The sequence below is a fragment of the Anolis carolinensis genome, chromosome 2, assembly GCF_035594765.1.
Source record: "Anolis carolinensis isolate JA03-04 chromosome 2, rAnoCar3.1.pri, whole genome shotgun sequence".
NCBI lineage: Eukaryota > Metazoa > Chordata > Lepidosauria > Squamata > Dactyloidae > Anolis > Anolis carolinensis.
The window spans coordinates 132,473,241-132,493,794 of record NC_085842.1 but is presented as its reverse complement, the minus strand read 5'-3'; the positions used below and the strand labels follow the sequence as shown (position 1 = coordinate 132,493,794).

Here is a 20,554-nt window from a genome sequence, read left to right as displayed (position 1 = left end):
CCTTTATAATCTGTGTGTATTTGTATGTCTTTTGAGTCACAAGAAGAAAAGCAAGCAGAAATGTGAAGTTGTAAGGTGGCAGCAGAGGAAATTCCGCTCTCCAAATGTTGGGCTGCCGTAATCTCTCATGCTAGCTATGAATGATGGGAAATTTAGTCCAACAACATCTGGAGGGTTCAACATTCCTCGGTGTTTTCTAATTGGGCAATTCCACTTTAATGTTAGTAAAAATGCTAAATTCCAGCTAAGGGCTTTTTGATTCTTAAGGGAAAACAATCCTCTGTTTCTCATTTGGCAGGCTGGCTTTTTTGGCTATGTTGCGGGTACAGTATTCCAAGGGTCTACTGAAAGATGTGCATCCATGGTGGGTTGAGGTAGGAGAAAAAAGGTGAGTGGTTACTGGACAACAGGGCTGACAAATGTCCTTTTTCTTATCAGGAGAACATCTTGTAACTCAGACCACCCTCAACTGTAGAATTCCAGAGCTGTTCTCTAAAACTACAACTCTACAAAACAGAGCCCACCTTCCTTCATGGCACTCTTTGTTTTGTACCAGATTTTTAAAAATCTGATCAGTGTACAGATGGGAGAACATGCTTCTTCTCACTATGTTGCTGGTCAGAAGTTGGCAGCCTGAAACTTAGATTTTGCTTTTGGAATGTAATAAAAGCAGAACTGCTAGAAAGACATAAATGGATCCTTAGAAGCCAAGATGGCTTAACTGAGACTCCATCTACACACGCCTGAAAATCCAAAAGGAAGTGGGATAAAAGGGGGTGATGTCCAGAAAACACGCACCCCCAATGAACGCTGGAGCACATGTCTAGCACAATACAGTTTATGAAAAAAAAAAACCCCTCTGGAAAGTCTGAAAAAGGTGATCAAATGCGCAGCAACTGACCAGCGTATGGTCACTGCAGAGCAGGAATTTTGGAGCAACATGCACAGCACTTGTGAAACAGCACTAACTGCTGGGATATCTGGATACAGGAACCAGACATGGCACTCTCAGGAATGCAAACACTTCCCCTTCAAGAAGAAGTCACTTTTCCTTTTGTGTATGACATGATTCCCATCACTGATTCTCATCTGATGTGCTGCTTCTGTTCAGCACATTTCTCCCAATGAGTAAGAAAAACAATTCTTTATGTTGAATAGATTCGGCACAAAGAGAGCTTGCTTGACATTGTGGGAGCTTCTTTGAAGTCCCTGTGGTGCCTGTGGAGACTCTCAGGACCAGAACTGGATATTTTTCTACCTCTGGCAACAGAAGGCAGACAATGAAGCTTGGTAAGGTAGAAGGCAGATGGATAGACTGAATCAGAGGAGCAACAGCCCTGAGTCTGCAAGACCTGAGAAGGGCTGTTGATGGCAGGGTGATTTGAAAGTCTCTAGTTTGCGGGGTTGCCATATGTCAAAGTCAGCTTGAAGGCAGTTAATAACAACAAAAGACAGGAGAACAGCTTGTGGGGGAAGCGGGAGATCCACATGTCCTTAAGGATTGCAACATTCAGCACATATCTTGTACGACACTCACATCTGTAAAACTATGTGATTATATCAATATTACATATACATTTATATGTGGGTTTTAAATCAGTGAAAACACTAGTTTTAAAATTGTGGCTGATCCCAAAGAATCCTAGGACGTTACTTTAATTGACAGTGCAGAAGACAGGTGACTTTCTTGGGTATATAGAGGGCATGTTTTCTAGTAGATCTTAGTTTTCTCTAACCCAATGTTTTATTGGTCTGATACATCCAGCACTTTACTAAGATTCAAACTCTCTTGTTGGTAAATTTTATGACCATTGGGTGCAAGAAATAAAATGCCGGGAGTAGTAGGTCTGAATTTTGTTGCTATGGGAAAAGTATCCAGGAAATAAAACTCGACTTTTTACTGAAAGGAAGAATATTAGAGGCAAAGATGAAGTACTTTGGCCATATATTGAGAAGACAGGAGAGCTTGGAGAAGATAATGATGCTGGGGGGAAAGGAAGAGGGGCCAACCAGGGCCGGCCCTAGGTAATTTTCAAGTGTAAGCAAACAGTATTTTGGCACCTCCCCCAAACCAATCACTGAAAAATAAAAGGTAGAAGGTAGAGGTGAATTAGAATGGATAAAAGAGTTACCTTACAAAGCAGAAGTTTATTTACACCATCATGTTCATATAGTCACATTACATAGAATTAACACAAATTGGCTTCTGCCAACCTAGTAGTTCGAAAACATGCAAATGAGGTTTTGGACTTCAACTCTCACCATTCCTAACAGCCTCGGGCCCTTTCCTTTTCTCCCTCAGCTCCCTGAGTGCTCCAGGGGCGTCTCAACAGTGCCCCTAGTGGAGTTGCACCACCCGCAGTTGCTTCCTTTGCTTATAGCTTCAGCCGCCCCTGGGGCCAACCAAGGGCAAGGTGGATTGATGCTATCCTTGACGGGACTGGCTTTACCTTGAAGGAGCTGGGGGTGGCCACAGGCAACAGGGAGCTCTGGGGTGCACTGGTCCATGATGCCATGAAGGGTCAGAAGCAACTGAATGAATAAACAACAATAAAGGGAGAAGTATATGTAATTTTGAAGTGGGCGTGTTTCAGTCTTTGCCACCAATATAACCTCCAACACATTATTTTTAAATGTTGGCATTTTTAATACACCAGCATTCATTTTTACTATATTACTAGCAAAGCATTACTTTTTGAGCACTACATCAATCATATTTTGTGATGCTTTGATTTATTTCTTCTAAACAAAAATTGACTTAAAAATAAAAAATGGCCCAAATCCTTTTGAATTGCTGCCCAAAACCAACATTTAGAAAAATTCTAGTAATTGTTACGTACACACATTGGTGCTGTCAGAGATCACTGTGTTACTTCACAGAAATAATGATAAGATAGACTCATTATTACCCCCTTTTCCCATAGTAATGTCTTACAAGTTGCATCTTGACCTGTGACATGTTGCTTCCAAGTTCTTTCCTTTCTTAGTGAAATGCAGGGCTCTTTCTTCTCATAGTTCCTATTTGGGCTATAGCATCTCAAAAAGCACAACTGGGGACGGAAGAGGGAAGATGTTCATCCACAATGCTTGTGCGTTAGGTGGCCATTTTGTGGCAATGTAGTCTCCGTGAGCCTCTTCCGATGAAAGAATAGTCAGAGGAAATGAACCCATGTTGTGGAGGGATGTTGCTGTGGTGGCAAGACAGGTGGAAGAAAGAAAGAAAGAAAGAAAGAAAGAAAGAAAGAAAGAAAGAAAGAAAGAAAGAAAGAAAGAAAGAAAGAAAGAAAGAAGAAGGAAGGAAGGAAGGAAGGAAGGAAGGAAGGAAGAAAGACAGAAAGAAAGAAAGAAAGACAGAAAGAAAGAAAGAGAGAGAGAGAGAAATTGGCCCATGATCTCCAGAAACATACATTCCCCTGCTAATAGTGAATCAACTGGAGACTCAGAGAGGGAAATAGAGCTTCTACAGTACAAAAGGTTTGGGAGCCCCCTTTAAAACCATACTGGCCAGAAGTTAAAGATGTTTCACTGAGTGCATCTGCACTGTAGAATTAATATAATTTGGTAACACTTGAACTGCCATGACTCAATGCTGTGGAATACTGGGATTTGTATTCTGGTGAGACACCAGTACTTTTTGGCAGAGAAGTTTAAAGACCATGTTAAACTACAGCTCCGGTAATTCTCTAGCATTGAACTATGGCAGTTAAAGTGGAATTAAACTGCATTAGTTCTACAGTATAGATGCACTCATAGACCCCTGGAAGACCTACAGAGTAAAACAATGGTTGAAAGTAAAGATGAGGAGAATTGTATACAAAGAATTATGTGTGTTTTTGTACACTGAGCCTTTGGTATCTGCAGGATCTTGGTTCCAGGACTTCTATAGATATAAAAATCCGACATAGTAAAATGGCATTCCTTATATAAATTGGAGAAATCAAATGTAGGAAAATCTTTTTAACATTTACAAAATATGGATGGTTGAATCTGTGGATACAGAAACTATGGATATGGAAGGCCGACTGTACAAGCAAATGAGTTCTTACACCAACTAATACATATGGAAGAGAAATCATTTGACTGGATAGGTTAGTACAGTCCAATGTAGCATGTACTACTAACCCTTCAGAATCTCATTATGTTTGCAAAACCCAGTGCAATTACTCCCCTGACGGAAACTGATGCCAGTTCTGTTGGACCTGCAGTTAGGCATAGAGCCAGCAGCTTACCTGTCATCAAACAGTATCTTAATAATGTGGCTGAGCTGTAAACAGTTATCTATGAATCCTGGTTTTCCAGCGTGACACTGAAGATAAAATTGAATCTCCACTTCAGTTTTTAAGTTCTGGAATGAGCAAGCGTCTTTTCTGAATATACTGTAAATTATTGGCTAGCAGCTGAGGCAGCTGCTTACACAGTTTTTGGTTTGAGCCTCGTAGAATTTATCAAAAATATTATCTTGCTTTATTAAACTTACTCTGCAGCTTTTCCATCCAGTCACATGTCAATAGGAAAACAAAGGCAGAGTAGCTTCCATAAGACCATGTCATATCTTGAATATGTCTTTTTGCTATAATAAATTAGCAGATTTTTATTGGCTTTTTTGACTGGGGACTAGTATTAAAATGTCAGAATGCTCTCATCATTAAAAACAGATGCTTTTGCATTTTCTTGGGATACTTAAGAAATACTTGCAAAACTATGTTTTGGGAACAGAAATGTATGTTCAAAGAGCATAACATTCCTTGAGAATGCTTTTTGATTAAGAGAGGAGCAGTTAGTTTCACACAGGACAGGGATAACCTGGATCTCAAGGAAAGTTACTCTTCTGTTGCTAACAGAGACAAAAAGCAATAAAAGACAGTCAGTAAATTCTGAAATGTTATTACCTGTCTTTTATGGCCCTTTGTCCCTAGTCCCTTTGCAGCCAAGGGGAGAGGCTTTTGTCTGCATTGGGATCCCTTCAGAACAAACAAACTACAACAGAAGTAACATCTGATTCAATAAAATGTAGAACCGTGACTCTATCATCACCATCACCGCCACCAACAACAACATCACCTTTCTTCTCCTATATGATATTTTAACATATTTTGCTTGATAAAGAAGCCAGTGAGGTTTCAAAAGCTTTCCTGATGCATTTTGTGCATTTCAGATGACCAACAAAAGAAGCATCCCTTTGTGGATTTTGTTTTATTTTGCTGGATAGTTAGCATGAGTACCCCTGAATATGTTTTGTATCAGTTTAATGTTTGCAAGATGCTAAGGGAAATCTGTATTTTGTTCTTACTCAGAGTTAGTCCAGTTGAATACAGTGTTCCCTCATTTATTGTGGGTATTACGTTCCAGGACCACCTGCAAAAAGTGATAATCTGTGAAGTAGGGACACTATATTTATTTTAATATTTATCCATTACTAGCTGTGCTCGGCCACACATCTCTGTCCCCACCTCTCCTCTCAAGCACGTGCATGCGTGCTCCAGCTGCTGCCGCTGGTGCTGTCACCTTGTGAGGCGAAAACGAAGCTACTTCAGCCTCTGCCATTATCATTATCATCTCCTTTCAGCTTCTCCTTCCTTCCTTAGGCTTCTCCTTAGGAAGGAAGGAGAAAGAGAGAGGAAGGAAGGAAGGAAGGAGGAAGGGAGGGAGGGGAACATGGTGCCCCTCCTTCTCCGCTGCCACTTGGGCGCCTTCTCCGCCCAGCCCTGCTGCCTGCACCTGACCGAGGTCACCGCCACTGTAAACCATATTTTTTATGATTTATAATATTCTTTTAGTGTTTATTGAAAAACAGCGAAACAGCAAGTCCACGAAAAATTAACCACGAAGTAGTGAGGGAACACTGTACTCCCAACCCATAGGACCTTTGTGTGTGGTTCATCCAAATGAGGTGTAGCATGACAGGGTGCAGACAGGTCCAGTAGGAGCAACTGAGGTGTATTGCAATGAAGGCTACCCAACCAGCAGATAGCAATGGGAGGGCTGGATAACTTGTGCCAGAAGATAGCAGCAGATGGGTGTCATGACTGGCAGTTTGTCTGGCTTAGCATGGCAGCTGCTGGGTACTTGGAATGGGTTAATCTGGCTGCAAGGAACAGGTCAAGCTCATTTTCCCTTCCTGAGGAATGCTTCATAGGCTTCCACGATTATTTATGAAGACCTGCTGAAATGAGCAGCAGTTGAGAATCTCTGGATAAAAAGGGGTCTGGAAGAGATTGTTCTTTGGTAGCAGTAATGTCATACTTCTGTACTTGTGCCTTGGCTGTAACCCTGGGGTTAGATCTCTAGGCCCTTATTTTGTTTTGGGTTATCTCTGTTCCTGTAACCTTGTCTTTGCTCCACCAACAGCTTCACTGGACTGAATGCCCAATCATCATTTCCCAAAGCAGTTATTTGCTCTCAGATCAAGAACAGAAAATGGAATGTCGGTTGATAGCAAAAAGAAATTTAAAGACAGGTTTAAAGCAGAACTAGAAAATGTGGAATAAACACTGAGAAATGGAAACCCTGGCCCTTGAGTGTTCTAACTGCAGGTTAGCTGTTACCAAAGTGTGTTATTGATTTTGAAGAGGAACAAATAGAGGGTGAACGTGAGAAATGTACCAAGAAGGAGGCTTGTCAAGCACATCTTTGTCATGTCTACCTGCCATCTGGAAATCTATGTCCTCATTATGAAAGACCATGCTGATCTAGAACTGGTCTCTACAGTCACTTATGGACCCAATGTCAAGACTCTAACATTGGAAGACAATCATACTCAGCTGCTAGTGTTAGCCTATGATGAACCCTGTCTTGGACCTTGTGTATCCTTACATCTGAACTCTGGACTGACTTCCTGGCTTGATTTATGGGCTTGATTTTCAGTTTGTACCTTTGGACTTCAGTCTGACCTTGATTATCTGACTTGACTTTGGAACTCTGACTATGACTTGTACCTTTGGGATTTTGGGCTTCAATTTGTGTTATAGAATCATAGAATCATAGAATCATAGAATAGTAGAGTTGGAAGAGACCACATGGGCAATCTAGTCCAACCCCCTGCTAAGAAGCAGGAAATCGCATTCAAAGCACCCCCGACAGATGGCCATCCAGCCTCTGCTTAAAAGCCTCCAAGGAAGGAGCCTCCACCACGGCCCCGGGGAGAGAGTTCCACTGTCGAACAGCTCTCACAGTGAGGAAGTTCTTCCTGATGTTCAGGTGGAATCTCCTTTCCTGTAGTTTGAAGCCATTGTTCCGTGTCCTAGTCTGCAGGGCAGCAGAAAACAAGCTTGCTCCCTCTTCCCTATGACTTCCCTTCACGTATTTGTACATGGCTATCATGTCTCCTCTCAGCCTTCTCTTCTGCAGGCTAAACATGCCCAGCTCTTTAAGCCGCTCCTCATAGGGCTTGTTCTCCAGACCCTTAATCATTTTAGTCGCCCTCCTCTGGACGCTTTCCAGCTTGTCAACATCTCCCTTCAACTGCGGTGCCCAAAATTGGACACAGTATTCCAGGTGTGGTCTGACCAAGGCAGAATTATCCCAGCTGTGTGCTGTGCTCTGATATCCAGACCTTGGAAAACGCAATGTTTTCATTTATTGTTTAAGTAAATAATTTATTGGCTTATCCTGGGCTTGTCTGATTAAACTCTACCCGGGTTATCAGGTTACAGCCTCCCAGGACACAACACTGGGGCACTTTTTTGTGTCAGGAACACCTTCAGAAACTGCAAATCGCTTCTGTTGTGAGAGAATTTGCTGTCTGCAAGGACGTTGGCCAGGGAACACTTGGAGGTTTGATGTTTTACCATCCTGTGGGAGGCTTCTCTCATGTCCCCACATGAGGGACTGGAGCTGACAGAGTGAGCTCACCCGTTCACCCTAGATTCGAACCACTGACCTATTGGTCAGCAGTCCTACCAGCAAAAAGGGTTTAACTCATTGTGCCACTGGAGGCTCCTACTAGGGCACATTGCAAAAGAGCATATTCTGTCTCACATAAGGAGAGTAGACAAGTTAAAGAGAGAATAAGCCATATAGTAAACATTGTTGCTCAGGAGGCATTCTGGTAACTACCACTGCTGACCGTTAACATCTGCCTCCTGAAGTGGTTACACCCCTCTCGCTAATAGTAGGATTGGCCCTGGGTCAGATGTAGACCCTCAAAGAATGGCTCATCTGAGTGTATGCCAGTAGGCTTGCTGCCCATCTCATTCCTGCTGATAAGGCAGGTTCCTGTGTTATTAAATAGCCATTTCACCATGTCGTCATGGCTCACAATGATAAAAAGGAATAATCTTTTTTTTTGGGCAAAGTGTCAGCATCTCCAAAGATCCAGCGATTTGAAGACAACTTTTCTATTCCTCTGATGGCAAATAAGTTGGTCTAGAATTCTGTATTTTGGGAGTAAGGTGCCCAGCCTGAATTTAAAATGCCTGTCAAGCATGAAATTTCTTTGCAATTTTTTAAACTTTGAAGTGAACACCATTGAGTTCAGGTGTGATTACTCTGATAAAATAAACATAGGGTTGCAGTTGTGAAATGCAAGCATTTCTGCATTTATTTAGAAGGAATTTCTACTGTGGAACAGAGCTTGTTCTCAAGAAAGCATGCAGTGAGTTAGAACCCAAATCATTTCCACACACAAATGTACATTTGGGACCCATATCAGTTTCCCAAATGGATTAATATTTACAGCCTGAAAGTAGCTTTAAATAATTATTTTTAAGGAATACAAAACAGTAGCAGGTCAACCCCTTTCTTGGTGACCTTTGTCATACAAAGACAAATAATTTTGTCATATACAGTATTTATTATTTATTTATTACAACATTTCTACCCGCCCTTCTCACCCCCTGGGGGGACTCAGGGCGGCTTGCAAATATAAACACATGTATAAAACAATTACAATCAATTACAATTTAAAATTAATTAGATTAAAACATTCATAGACATATAATTCAAGGTGCAAATATAATTCAGTAGCAAGCATTCAACTCATATGTACCTTTTGCAAATGTTGGACTGCCAAACCATGGCATATTTGTGCATCTCTCCCCATCTCCCTTCCAATCAAAGCAAAGGAATGGGGCATGACTGACTCTTCCTGTGCAGCCCTTTCTCTAATGTCTGGCACATAGGATGCACCATTTGGTGTTTATTAGGAGGACTGTCACCCAATTAAAGTTTGATTTATTGTATGATTTTGCTAATTAACACAGCTGCATAAATCTGAGTATGGGGAAGAAGGGTCAACCCTTTTTCATTTTTAGATGATACAGACATTTCATAGAAGACTTCATTGTAAAAGAAGGATGAGAACTGAATTAACTGCAACTCCTAGCAATCAAAAGTAACATAGCCAATGGTAAGGAATGCTGGGAATTGTGGGGAAACATCTGAAATTCCTATCCCATCTTTGAGAGAAACATTCCAGAAAACCACTTCTAAGATTAGGCCTATCAACTGCAGTTTTCTCTCCAGTATACTTTTATTTAAACTATTTACTTTTTTTAATGCTGCCAGCTTAGCCAAAAACGTGGTCTCAATCAATCAAAAGACTTTTAGCTGATTGTGCTAACTAATAAGTCAAGGAAGTGTTGCATTTCTCACTCTTTTGTTCCGATTATCATTCAGAACCTCATTCGAACTGTAATTTGTTAGCAAGTCAAAGCCCATGGTACAATGATAGTTCACTGAAGAGTCATCTATCACTTGCTTTCTTGACATCTGCCTCAGCCACAAGTTAAAGAAATACTCTAAGATTTCACAGATAAAAATCAGAACATATATAATTAAGCAGTATCAGTGTATGGTCAAGGTAAAAAGAGTTAATAATGTGGAAAAACGGGCAGTCTAGATGACAGTGCAGCAGATTGCTTTTGCCTAAGACTACAGGAAAATGCACAATTTTGTCCCTTCCTCTCCTCCTTGCTGGGTTGCGTATTTACTTTCCAAAGTGCAAACTTTGAACTCTGCAACAACTGAGTTAGGAGATTCAACCTGAACATTAGAAATAACTTTCTGACTGTAAGATCTGTTCAACAGTCAAACTCTCTGCCTTGGAGTGTGGTGGAAACTCTTTCCTTGGAGGCTTTTAAACAGAGGCTGGATGGTCATCTGTCTGCCAGGGCTTGTGATGAAGATGAAGATGAAGGGCTTCTTCACCCAGCATCTGAATCAGGGGCAAGCAGAGAGCAGCAGCCTGACACTGAGGAATTTACCCCTGCAGAGCAAGACCAGGAGCCTCAGAGAAGTGGGGACACAGAGTTAGAGCAGAATCAGGAACTTTGAGAAGCAGACCAGCAGTTAAGCATTTCAGTTAGGCTGCAATTAAGAACTGATGCCATCCAATTGAGGAGATCTAATTGGCTGGCTCATAGGAGAACCAAAAGGTGAGAGCACTTGTGAAAGTGACACAAATAGCTGGAGGCTGGATTTAGTAGTTTCTGGGAGCAATGTTGTGGAACTGCTACAGTCTGAATATTTATCAGTGAACTCTTTGATTGGACTTTGGTGACTGGACTATGTTTTGGACTATGTCTTGAGTTGGTGAGATTGTTTGCCTTTGGCCCTTGGAAAGAACTCTGGGCTATTTGTATGCTTGTCCCTTGTTGGACTAATTGCTTTACATATGACTTTGGACTGCCTTTGACTATGAGGTGGTGAGTGGCTGTGTTAACAGAGATTCTGGATCTATACTGCCCTATATCCCAGAATCTGCCAGCCAGAGACACACGCCTTGTTGGCCCTCTCATCTTTTTATTGACTACCCCCCCCCCCCCCATTCTTATGGATAGCTAATAAGAAGAGAGCCACTGATCTTACACCTCAACCCTGATTGTCTCCTTAATCTCACTCTTTCTGATTTGTCTTGAGAAGTAGGTAGATAGAAACTGGGTCTTGCTGCTATCTATGGTCCACCTGCTCATCTGCCCACAGGCTTTGGAACAGCTACTGCATACCCACATAGCATCTTGCTTTTGACATATGGCTCCCATCCCAGATCTCCCATGTGTAGGAGAATCCAAAATACTGCAGGGGAATTTATATCCCTAGCTTCTGTTACTCTAGTGGCAACAGTTAGTTCCGTTTCCTCATTAAGGAGCACAAAGTTTCTTCATGTTCAGGCCTTTCTGTCCTTGTATCATCTAGGTCATCCTGTGCTCAGTATCATTTCCATTTTCATGCTACCCTCACAATATAATTAGGTGGCCAGAAGAGCATGCACAGCTGATGAATGTGACCTCATTAGATCCTTAGGCAGTATCAAGTATTATTCACTCATTTACATCTCTACTCTCCCAATTCCTTTGCTGTTAATCCTTTTGGTGGCTTCATCCTTTGCTGAAGTTCTCAGGGATTGATTTTCCTTCTCCTGTCACTCATGTGTCTGGCAGTGAACACAGCAGAAGGCCACCAAAGCTATGGGCATCTTAACAAACTCCAGAGTAGATTTCACATCTATGCCCAATGCTCCCATCCTAATCAGTCAGCTACATTTCTAAATAATTTATTTAAACATAATGATGACCTTGGATACTTTTGTGCTGGGCCCCATTACAAGTAAGCATTACAGTACTATTCAACTCCCCAGCAGCAGACTAATAACTGGACTTTGCAATTGCTACTCATAAAATAGCTAAAATTAATTTGTGCAATAAATAGGTATCAGAATTGCTCTGTTATCCCTCCCCTTCAAAGGACTGGCATTTGAAGTTAGGAGTGGTTAAATGATAACTGGAAGGAACTTACAAATCTGCTTGTTAGTTTGAAGGACTAATATAGGTATGTAGCTGGGTATTTAGATGAAGAGCCTATATTATATTGCAATATCATGTAAATTTCAGGTGGAACTATGCTATTTATCTCTTCTCTTTCACACAAGTGGATTTGCCATTTAACTACTGTTATGCCTCTCCTGCACAGTCTGTGGTTGATGAAGAGAAGAGCATGAAGGACCTGAGCATGTCTGGTAATGTCCAACAGCCAAATTATTATTATTATATGTATTTATACCCAGCTTTATCTCCCCAAAGGGGACTCAAAGTGGCTTAACATAAAAGCATTAGTACGCAATTGAATATATACAAATATACAAACATTAAAACAGAAATAAACACAAATAGCATTAAAAAAATTCCCAGTTGAAATCCATCAAAACCTATTCATAGTTAAAAACCACAACACCCCTGACTACTAGATCTTAAACAACTTCATCTTTAAAAGCCTGTCTGAATAAGACGGTTTTAACCTACTGCTGGAAGGACAACAGGGAGGAGGCCGTTTTGGCTTCCCTGGACAGGAAGTTCCAGAGTTGAGGGGCAGCCCCTGAGAAGGAAGGCCCGCCCTCTCGTTCCCACCAACCAAGCTTGAGATGGAGGTGGGACCAAGAGAAGGGCCTCTCCTGAAGATCTAGGCCCCGGCAGGTTCGTACAAGGAGCCAAATAGCCTGGACCTGAACTGTCTAGAGCTTTAAAGGTCATAACCAGCACTTTGAATTGTGCCCGGAAACAGACTGACAGCCAGTGGAGCTGCTGCAACATGGGGTTGTCCACTTCCTGTAACCAGCCCTAGTTAGCAACCTGGCTGCAGTTCTTTGGACCAGCTGAAGGTTTTGAGCACTCTTCAGAGGCAGCACTGTTGTCGACTGCGCTTTAGGGGATCGGGCCCTTAAGGAGAGTCCTGATCCGGTCCTGAGAGAACGGACCTTGGCGGAGCCAATAGGAAAATATGAGCCGCAATACAACCTGAAGCCAAAATGAAGAAGGTCCGCCAAAGTTGAAGGAAAATCCGCCAAGGAGTCTTTATTGAGCGATTCAGCTGAAAAGGACTCCAGTAGTGATCATTCAGTCTACTAGGGTACCACATAATCAAAATAAAGCCATATTTATACAAAGTTTCAGTCTGACAGCCCTTTGAATTTCCCGCCCCACTCCCCCGCCCATCTGATCGCTGGTTGGCTAGGAGGTTGAACGAGGCGGGCTTTCGTTTCCCGCCTTGCTCTGTTGGCCCAATAGGGAGCTGCTTTTTGTCCCCATTCGAGCCAATCAGGGAGGAGAAGGCGGGAGTTATTGAAACAATGAAGTGACTGAGCAGGAAATATCGGATTAATTCCTGCCCGGCCGATTTCTAAAGGGATTAATGACAGCAATCAAGGGTTCCTGTCACGTATACAGATTTCAGATATGCCTTGGGGTGTCAGAGGTGGAAGTAGAGATGGGTGGTGATGGGCCATAATTGACAGGCTCTGCAGGGCGCCTTCCTGAGGTGTCCTGGATTTTCTTTTGGAGGAGATATGACAATGTTTGCCTTAGGGGCGAATCACCTTTAGGTCAATACTCCGAATTCGGCGACTCAAGCCCTATATTGTCCATGCAATCTGAATTTGATTGGGTTAAGCGGTGGCGGATTATCCTTTTGTTTTTGGGAAAGGAAGCCTGGGTCATAGGATCTGGGGTTCAGATTGAGTTCAAAATATTTCCTATTTGATTTCATGATTTGACAATTATATGAAATAAAATGAAAAATAAAATAAAGTTGGAATATAAACCCTGCTGGGAAAAATACATATTTTCCGGGGATCCCAAAGAGTACAAATACATATAGGCAGATAGATAGATTTCAAGGAAATAAGGGAGAATCCATAAAGGTGGGTTACATTGCATAAAGGGGAATCAGGAATGATATAAACAATTGAAAACATTTGATAAGAACGAAGTTCACAACATCTGGGGAACCCAATATGGAAATTCATAAAAGTGGAGTTTTAGCAGCATGATTTCACATTTCATGAAGTTAGCCCAATGATTAGAAATTCATACAAAAGTGATTCATGAGGGTGTCCAGGTACATAGAATATGAAAATTCACGGATACATTGGGAAAAGAGTTCATCTGTGGTGGAAGGAATTCATAGAAATAGCATGGGGAAGAGGTACATGTGGGTTGCAGTCTTTGGAAATATAGGATTTCATAAGTTCAGGGGTAGGTCTGGGAAGAGTGTCCCTCTCATTCATAAAATTATGAAGGAATGAATGAAACGTGGAGGGCGCCCGTCCAGGCACCCTCCTGGCAGCTGTAGAGAGGGTGAAGGTCCTTGGAGAACTATGTCTCCCCAGCGGGAGAGCGATCCCCCATCCACAGTTCGCAGAAAGGGACCAGTGATCTCTTAAAAACCATCCCGCGGGTCGCGGGGAGAGGAAAGTCCGGGATAAGGCTGGAAGAGAGCAGTCTGGCTTGAAAAGAGCAGTCGGTTCCGTTTGACAGTCAGCTGATGAGGTGCCGAGAACTGGACCGATTTTGGTTCCGCTGGTGGTCCTTGAGTCAGGAGCCTTAGGAAGGGTTAGGACTAAAAGAGGAGTGTGCTAGGTGTAATTTTGATAAAGATATGAGCCAATTTGTATCGCCCGCCGTATTAATCTATGGCGGAGGAGCCTCAGCCAGAGTTAAAAGGACGGACGTGTTAGATAGAGAGAGAGAGAGATTGCGTGCAAAAGAAGGAGTCAGGGAAAGACACAAAATAACCAGGTAGAGAGTGTTACTGTTAAAAATGAATGCTACTTTTATTGGGGGATTTGTTACATAGTTCAGGGAAGGGGAAAGTGAAGAAAAAAAGATCTTTTAACAATAGTCTGCTGCGGTCCCGCTCCGTTCCTTAGGTGATGGATCTGCGGAACTCTCCGCTGCGGGTTCAAATCAATTTAAGAGCTGGCGCCTCGGTCATCAGCACCATGTAGAAAGCATTCCAGCAATCCAGACAGAATGTAACCAAGACAGCTAATGCAGCTAATGAAATTGTCCATTGAGATAGACAGTGGTTCTCTGGAGGTCTGTGACTGGCTATGGGAGGAATGACAATTTGATCCTTTTGTAGCACAAAATTTGATTTCTAAGAACCGTGAAAAAGGAGGGTTGGTGCCTGGTGAGATCCGCTAACCGACAATGTTCCAGGAAGAGACTAGGACCCACCAGTTGAAGGCAAACAACAACGGCTTCATTCAATCTGAAGAAAGGATGCAGTGTACCATAACAAGTGCCAAATTGCACAAGCATAAGCATTTTATACAGTAAAAAATCCATGCATTAACATTATCTAGTTTTGAAATTCCCTCCTCTATCCCTGAGTGGCTGAGTGCTGGTAGCTGGTCAGTGCTGCTTCTGATCCTGATTGGCCAAGGGGTGGGCTCAGGCGGGCTCAATCAGTGATTGGCTCTGGCTGTTGCAGCTCTAGGCTTCGCAGGCACCTTAAAACCACAATGGAGCCCAAGAATATAAGCTAGCAAGCTGTTTATTGAAGATTATATGCAAGCAGTAGCAAATCAAAGTTCAGAATCAATAAAATGGGGTTTAAGTCCACAAGAACAAAGTACTTGAGAATCTTAAAGCAAGAGTCTGTAAAAGTCACTCAAAGAATAGAGTCCAAACAGGATATCAAAGTTAGTCCCAATAAAAGTATCAAGATTAATCCAAGCAAGGTATCAAGGATTGTCTAAGGCACAGAATCAAACTGGAACACAGGAGGCAACACTGGAACACAGAAGATCAAACTGGAACACAGAAAATGTTCGGGAAAGATACTTTACTGAGTTAAAAGATACAATACATTTGGGAGATTAGATATTTAGTTGCAAGGTTATAGGAAATGGTAAATGGATTGTTTTGGAGAGAATTGAGATATGCACTGGTTCGAATCAGTGAATATCTTGAGGATTAAAACAAAAAGGAGTTATAGTTTGAGTTATAGTTATTGAAAGGGTTAGGCTGCTGCTGGTCTGTTGTGGCTTGAGAGGAAGAACTCATTTAAAGGGAAGGACACCATTGCATTTCATTCTGGCTGGATGTCCTCAGGAAACTATACATTCTTTGGGGTGGGAGCGGTGCTTCAACAACACTTTCTGCTCTCCCCCAGTCAAGGAATGGCCATGGGAGGTGGGCTGCCTGCAGCAGGGAAATAGTGAGTTCAGTCAGGAGAGGACTTTGGTCACTGGAGAGGAAAGAAAAGAATATCATAACTACAATTTATTTATTTATTTATTACAACAATGACCAAAAACACACCCACAGGAGTGCATTGAACTTCTGTTTGCTTATGTCACTTAAAAGATGCCATCCTTGGCATGGCTATCTATGTTATGATAAAATGAAAGTAGATAAAAATTTCGGGAACCATTTTATGAGATCATCTTTGATTAAAACATGGTTAAAATATAAAAGATATTTTTACAATAAAATTCCATTATGGCTCTCTCCATTAGAGGCAAACCAACGGAGATTACTCGGATGGGAAAATTGGCCGACGTATAAAGAAATTATAAGAAAAATAAATAGAACCTCAGAAAATCCATCGATTAAAGAATTAGAAGAGATCCAAAAAATTTATAAAAACGTATCTTGGTTCCAATACCACCAAATAAAAGAAAGCTATAAAACAGACAAAGAGATTGGATTTAATATGACTAATAAATTTTGGGACGGCCTTCTAAAAAGAAACAAAAAAGTAATAACGATCTTATATAATAAGATACTTGAATGGAAGACAGAATCTGAAATAGTAAAGGAATCAATGTTAAAATGGTCCAGAAATGTAGGCAGAAGTATAACCATGGACGAATGGGAAAATATCTGGAACAGAAAAATGAAATATTGTTATGCTATAGAATTAAAAGAAAATTGGTTAAAAACAATCCATAGGTGGTATCTAACACCAAAAAAACTCGGATTAATGTACAAAAATAGAGATAAGAAATGTTGGCGATGTAAAGAAAGGATAGGGTCATATTTTCACGTTTGGTGGAAGTGTAAAAAAATTAGAAATTATTGGAAAGAGATACACATGGAATGTAAAAAAATTCTAAAAAATGACTTTGATTGCAAACCGGAATATTACATATTAGGACTTTATGATATGGAAAACAAAGACGCAATATACTCTCCAGGGGAAAAAGAAAATAAATCTAAAATTTATGTATATGCTGTAACAGCAGCTAGAATAGTGATAGCCAAAAATCCTAATTGCCCTAAAAAAGCAATGTGGTTAGAGAAATTAATGGACATAAAAAATATGGATAAACTAACTTATTTACTAAAAAGAAGCACCAGTAAGGCGATGAAAGAAACAGACTGGTCCGAATTTGAAGAATACGTAGCGGAAGAACTGAAAGGATAAGACAAGACATAGTATGGAAGAAAGAAGATTGTAAGTCTACCCTCTCCCCTCTCCCCCCATTAGGCTACCTTCCCAGATGTCTGTATTCAGACTCCTCCCCGAACTTCCCCTCTGACTTCCCCAAAACCCACACTCTTACAAATCTATCTGTCAATCTATTTAGATAAATCTCACCAACCCAAAAATATGTACCCAATCCCTCAGTATTCTCAGAATCACTCATTCACCCCCTATTAACCCTCCCCGACTAACCTAAACCCTTCCCTCCCCCATACCTTCCCTTAGCAAATCTAGAAGATGTCAATCTTTTTAAAAATATTCTTTAATAAAAATGATTTATAAAAAAAAAAAAGATGCCATCCTTGGTGAAGAAAAGGACATACACACCTAAATCCTATAGGTTTATCTCAACTACGTCAACCTGTTGAATCAATTGTTCAGTGGTCTATCACTATGCAGAAGACTTAAAGATTCTGCTTAACTAATTAAGGGGATTAACTAATAGAATTCAGGCTGCAGGTTTTGAAAACAAAGTCAAGTAGAGAGGAAAAACAAGAAGACCTAGTCATGTTTAGTTCTAAACTATTTCGTTCATGATATACATTTAATTTAATTTACCATATTTACTCAAATTTAATGCATCATACAATGTAATACGCACCTCAATTTTCAAACCCCTGAAACAAAAAAATAAATAAATTTGATGCTGAATGTAATGCGCAATGGCAGAAACCGCACTATTTGTAATTGAGAACACCAAAGCTTCCAGCAATGAAAAATAAAACCTTGGGGTGCATCTATGTTGTAGGATGAATCCACTTTAATTGCCTTGGTTCAATGCTATGGAATCCTGGGGGCTGTAGTTTTACAAGGCCTTGAGCCTTCTTTGCCAAAGTATGCTAATGCCTCGCCTAACTACAAATAACCATTAAATGAGAGATGATGTCCCTCAAATAGTGGTTCCAGGTGAAGCAGCTACCCTTTTAATTTGGTTCAGTATTAAGGTTACAGTAAGATTATCTAATGCACACTTTAATTTTGGAGAGAGGTGATTTAGCCAAAAAGGCAAGCATTATAATTGAGTAAATAGAGTAATTTTGTTAAAGAAATATAGAATGATAGTACAGTCAGGGGAAAAAGAGAGCAGCTGTATAAATCTCTGCCTGTGTATTTTTTCTGGTTGTTTTAGAAAGAAAAAAGTTAACAATTTACTATTTGGGGGGGGGGGGGAATCTGAACATTCAAGGAAAGTGTTTGAAATACCTCAGGGGCCCTAATTGCCCTCTCTTTGAAGCTTGCCAAATTTGGGGCATGCTTGACACTATGTTGCTTTTATATTGGGATCCTGTCTCTTTCCACATATTTCTGCTTCTGTTTCATAGAAGTCTGAAGATAAGGGGTGAGGTCCATGTTAGGAAGTAATGTAAAGTTGATATCTACCTATCAATGCCTGGCTTGCTTTTCCTAGAAAGGAGAACAAAAAGATGGGTTGGAAGTCTAACATCAGATATACACAGTTATGGAGCAGGTGGGTTGTTTATGGGGATGGGAAAGAGGGCAATGCAAATGGAACCCTTCCTTTTAAAAGTTTTTTGTTATTGCAAAATGGATTCCCAAGTATCCTGAGTGTGCATTCTTTTAAACTGGCATTTTTGTGCCTTTCCTGTTGTTTTTTCACTACTGAATCCACTTAGGATTGCCTATGTTTTAGGTTATTCAGAGAACATATGGATTTGAGCATATGCATGCAAGGGAATGAGGGATTTTTCTTGATCCCAGGGAAATAGATCAGATAAAAGGAGCCAAGAAATAAGTAACAACAGATAAGTGATATGATACATGCATTCATCCTGAGGGGGTTTCACATTACATAATTACAGTGCTATGATTTCATTTTAACTACTACGGCAGCATCCTCTTGAATCCTAGGATAGCCAGATAGTCAGAAGCACCAGAGTTTAAACCCCTTGATTAGGGTTTTAAAGTGCCAGTCCCAAGATTCAGAAGGATGTTGCCATGGCAATGAGAGAGGCATCCCTGTGCTATATTTTTGTAGTGTAAAAAGTCCCCAGGAGAATGTCTTCTCTGTGATGGTAGTAATTCTTCTATGAAACAAAGTTTTTTGCACATGCAGAGCACCATTTTTTAAAAAAATACATTATAATTGTACCCTCAATTCACTTTTGACATGATAAATAGAATAAAGAGCACTGACAACTATTGGCACATTATATAAAATGCAGTCAAAATATGTAGAAAATAATAAGGTTCCTGTGCTATTCATCCTACAGCCAGCTTGCTTGTAACATGAAGTAATATGCTTGTACCAATTCTCAGAAAAGTATATTATGGACAAAGAAGGAGGCATTATCTGTGAAATGTGGGGAACAGCAACTGAGTACCACCATAGAAAATAATTGTACACTTTGGTTTTTTAAAAACTCTTGTTCCACCTATAAATATCACATTAGATTAATTAGGCTACCTGTAGAATGTGATGTGTTTTGAGGCCATAGAAGCTACATCTTTTTATGCTGATTTGTGGCACTCATACACCGTCAATCATTTGCCAGAGAAATCTAGGTATAGTGAGACCGCTGTAGTCTTATTTACAGATTCACTTATCCACATCCAGAAAAAATACTCTCTCTAGGAATTTGCTAGGTCTGCCAGCTGATTTTGCAGCATGTATCCTCCAGGGTAACTCTATGGTAATCTAAGACCAGAAATCAGGTAATTTAAGTGGCATTCAGTCATATCCCCCGGTAATTGCGTCGCATCCCCCTTGGATATGGGGACCTTATTGTATCTTCATCAAACTATAAAATCCTAATGTTATGTGATGTCAGTTTCCGCAAGTATCACAGGTTTGGAGGTCAGAGTGCCAAGATCCAAATCAGGTATTTAGGATTAGGTTGTATTCCCAGGAGTAAAGCTCAATAGTATCTTGGAAAAACCCTGTAGCTCTTCCTAGGTCCACTGTGAAACTCCCAGGTATTATGAGGGGATCATGTTCCTTCCTGGACAAAATGATGAGATATTCCTTGAGATACACACATCTCAAGGAATATCTCATCATTTTGTCCAGGAAGGAACATGATCCCCTCATAATACCTGGGAGTTTCACAGTGGACCTAGGAAGAGCTACAGGGTTTTTCCAAGATACTATCGAGCTTTACTCCTGGGAATACAACCTAATCCTAAATACCTGTGCTTGGGCAACTTTGGTGAGTAAACTCAGAAGTCACCTGGAACTGGGGAAAAAGTCATTTGTGGTCTCCGTGTTTGGGTGTCCTCAGAGCCATAGGTTTTGGGGTCTGTTTTGGGGTTCTAGTGTTTCAATAACACTAAGATTGCACAAGAGGGAGCGGCAATAATTAAACTGATGCCAAATTATTTCAACTGTGGA

General features: G+C 40.9%; 1 long non-coding RNA gene across 1 annotated transcript in view; it reads right to left on the bottom strand.

Annotated features, from left to right (window-relative positions):
- LOC134296238 (uncharacterized) overlaps positions 1-20,057 on the bottom strand; it is a 320,710-nt gene extending 300,653 nt beyond the window's left edge. Inside the window, exon 1 of the long non-coding RNA XR_010002855.1 lies at positions 15,337-20,057. This is a non-coding gene — a long non-coding RNA (uncharacterized LOC134296238). The remainder of the gene's footprint in view (positions 1-15,336) is intronic.
- Positions 20,058-20,554: the final 497 nt, after the last annotated feature.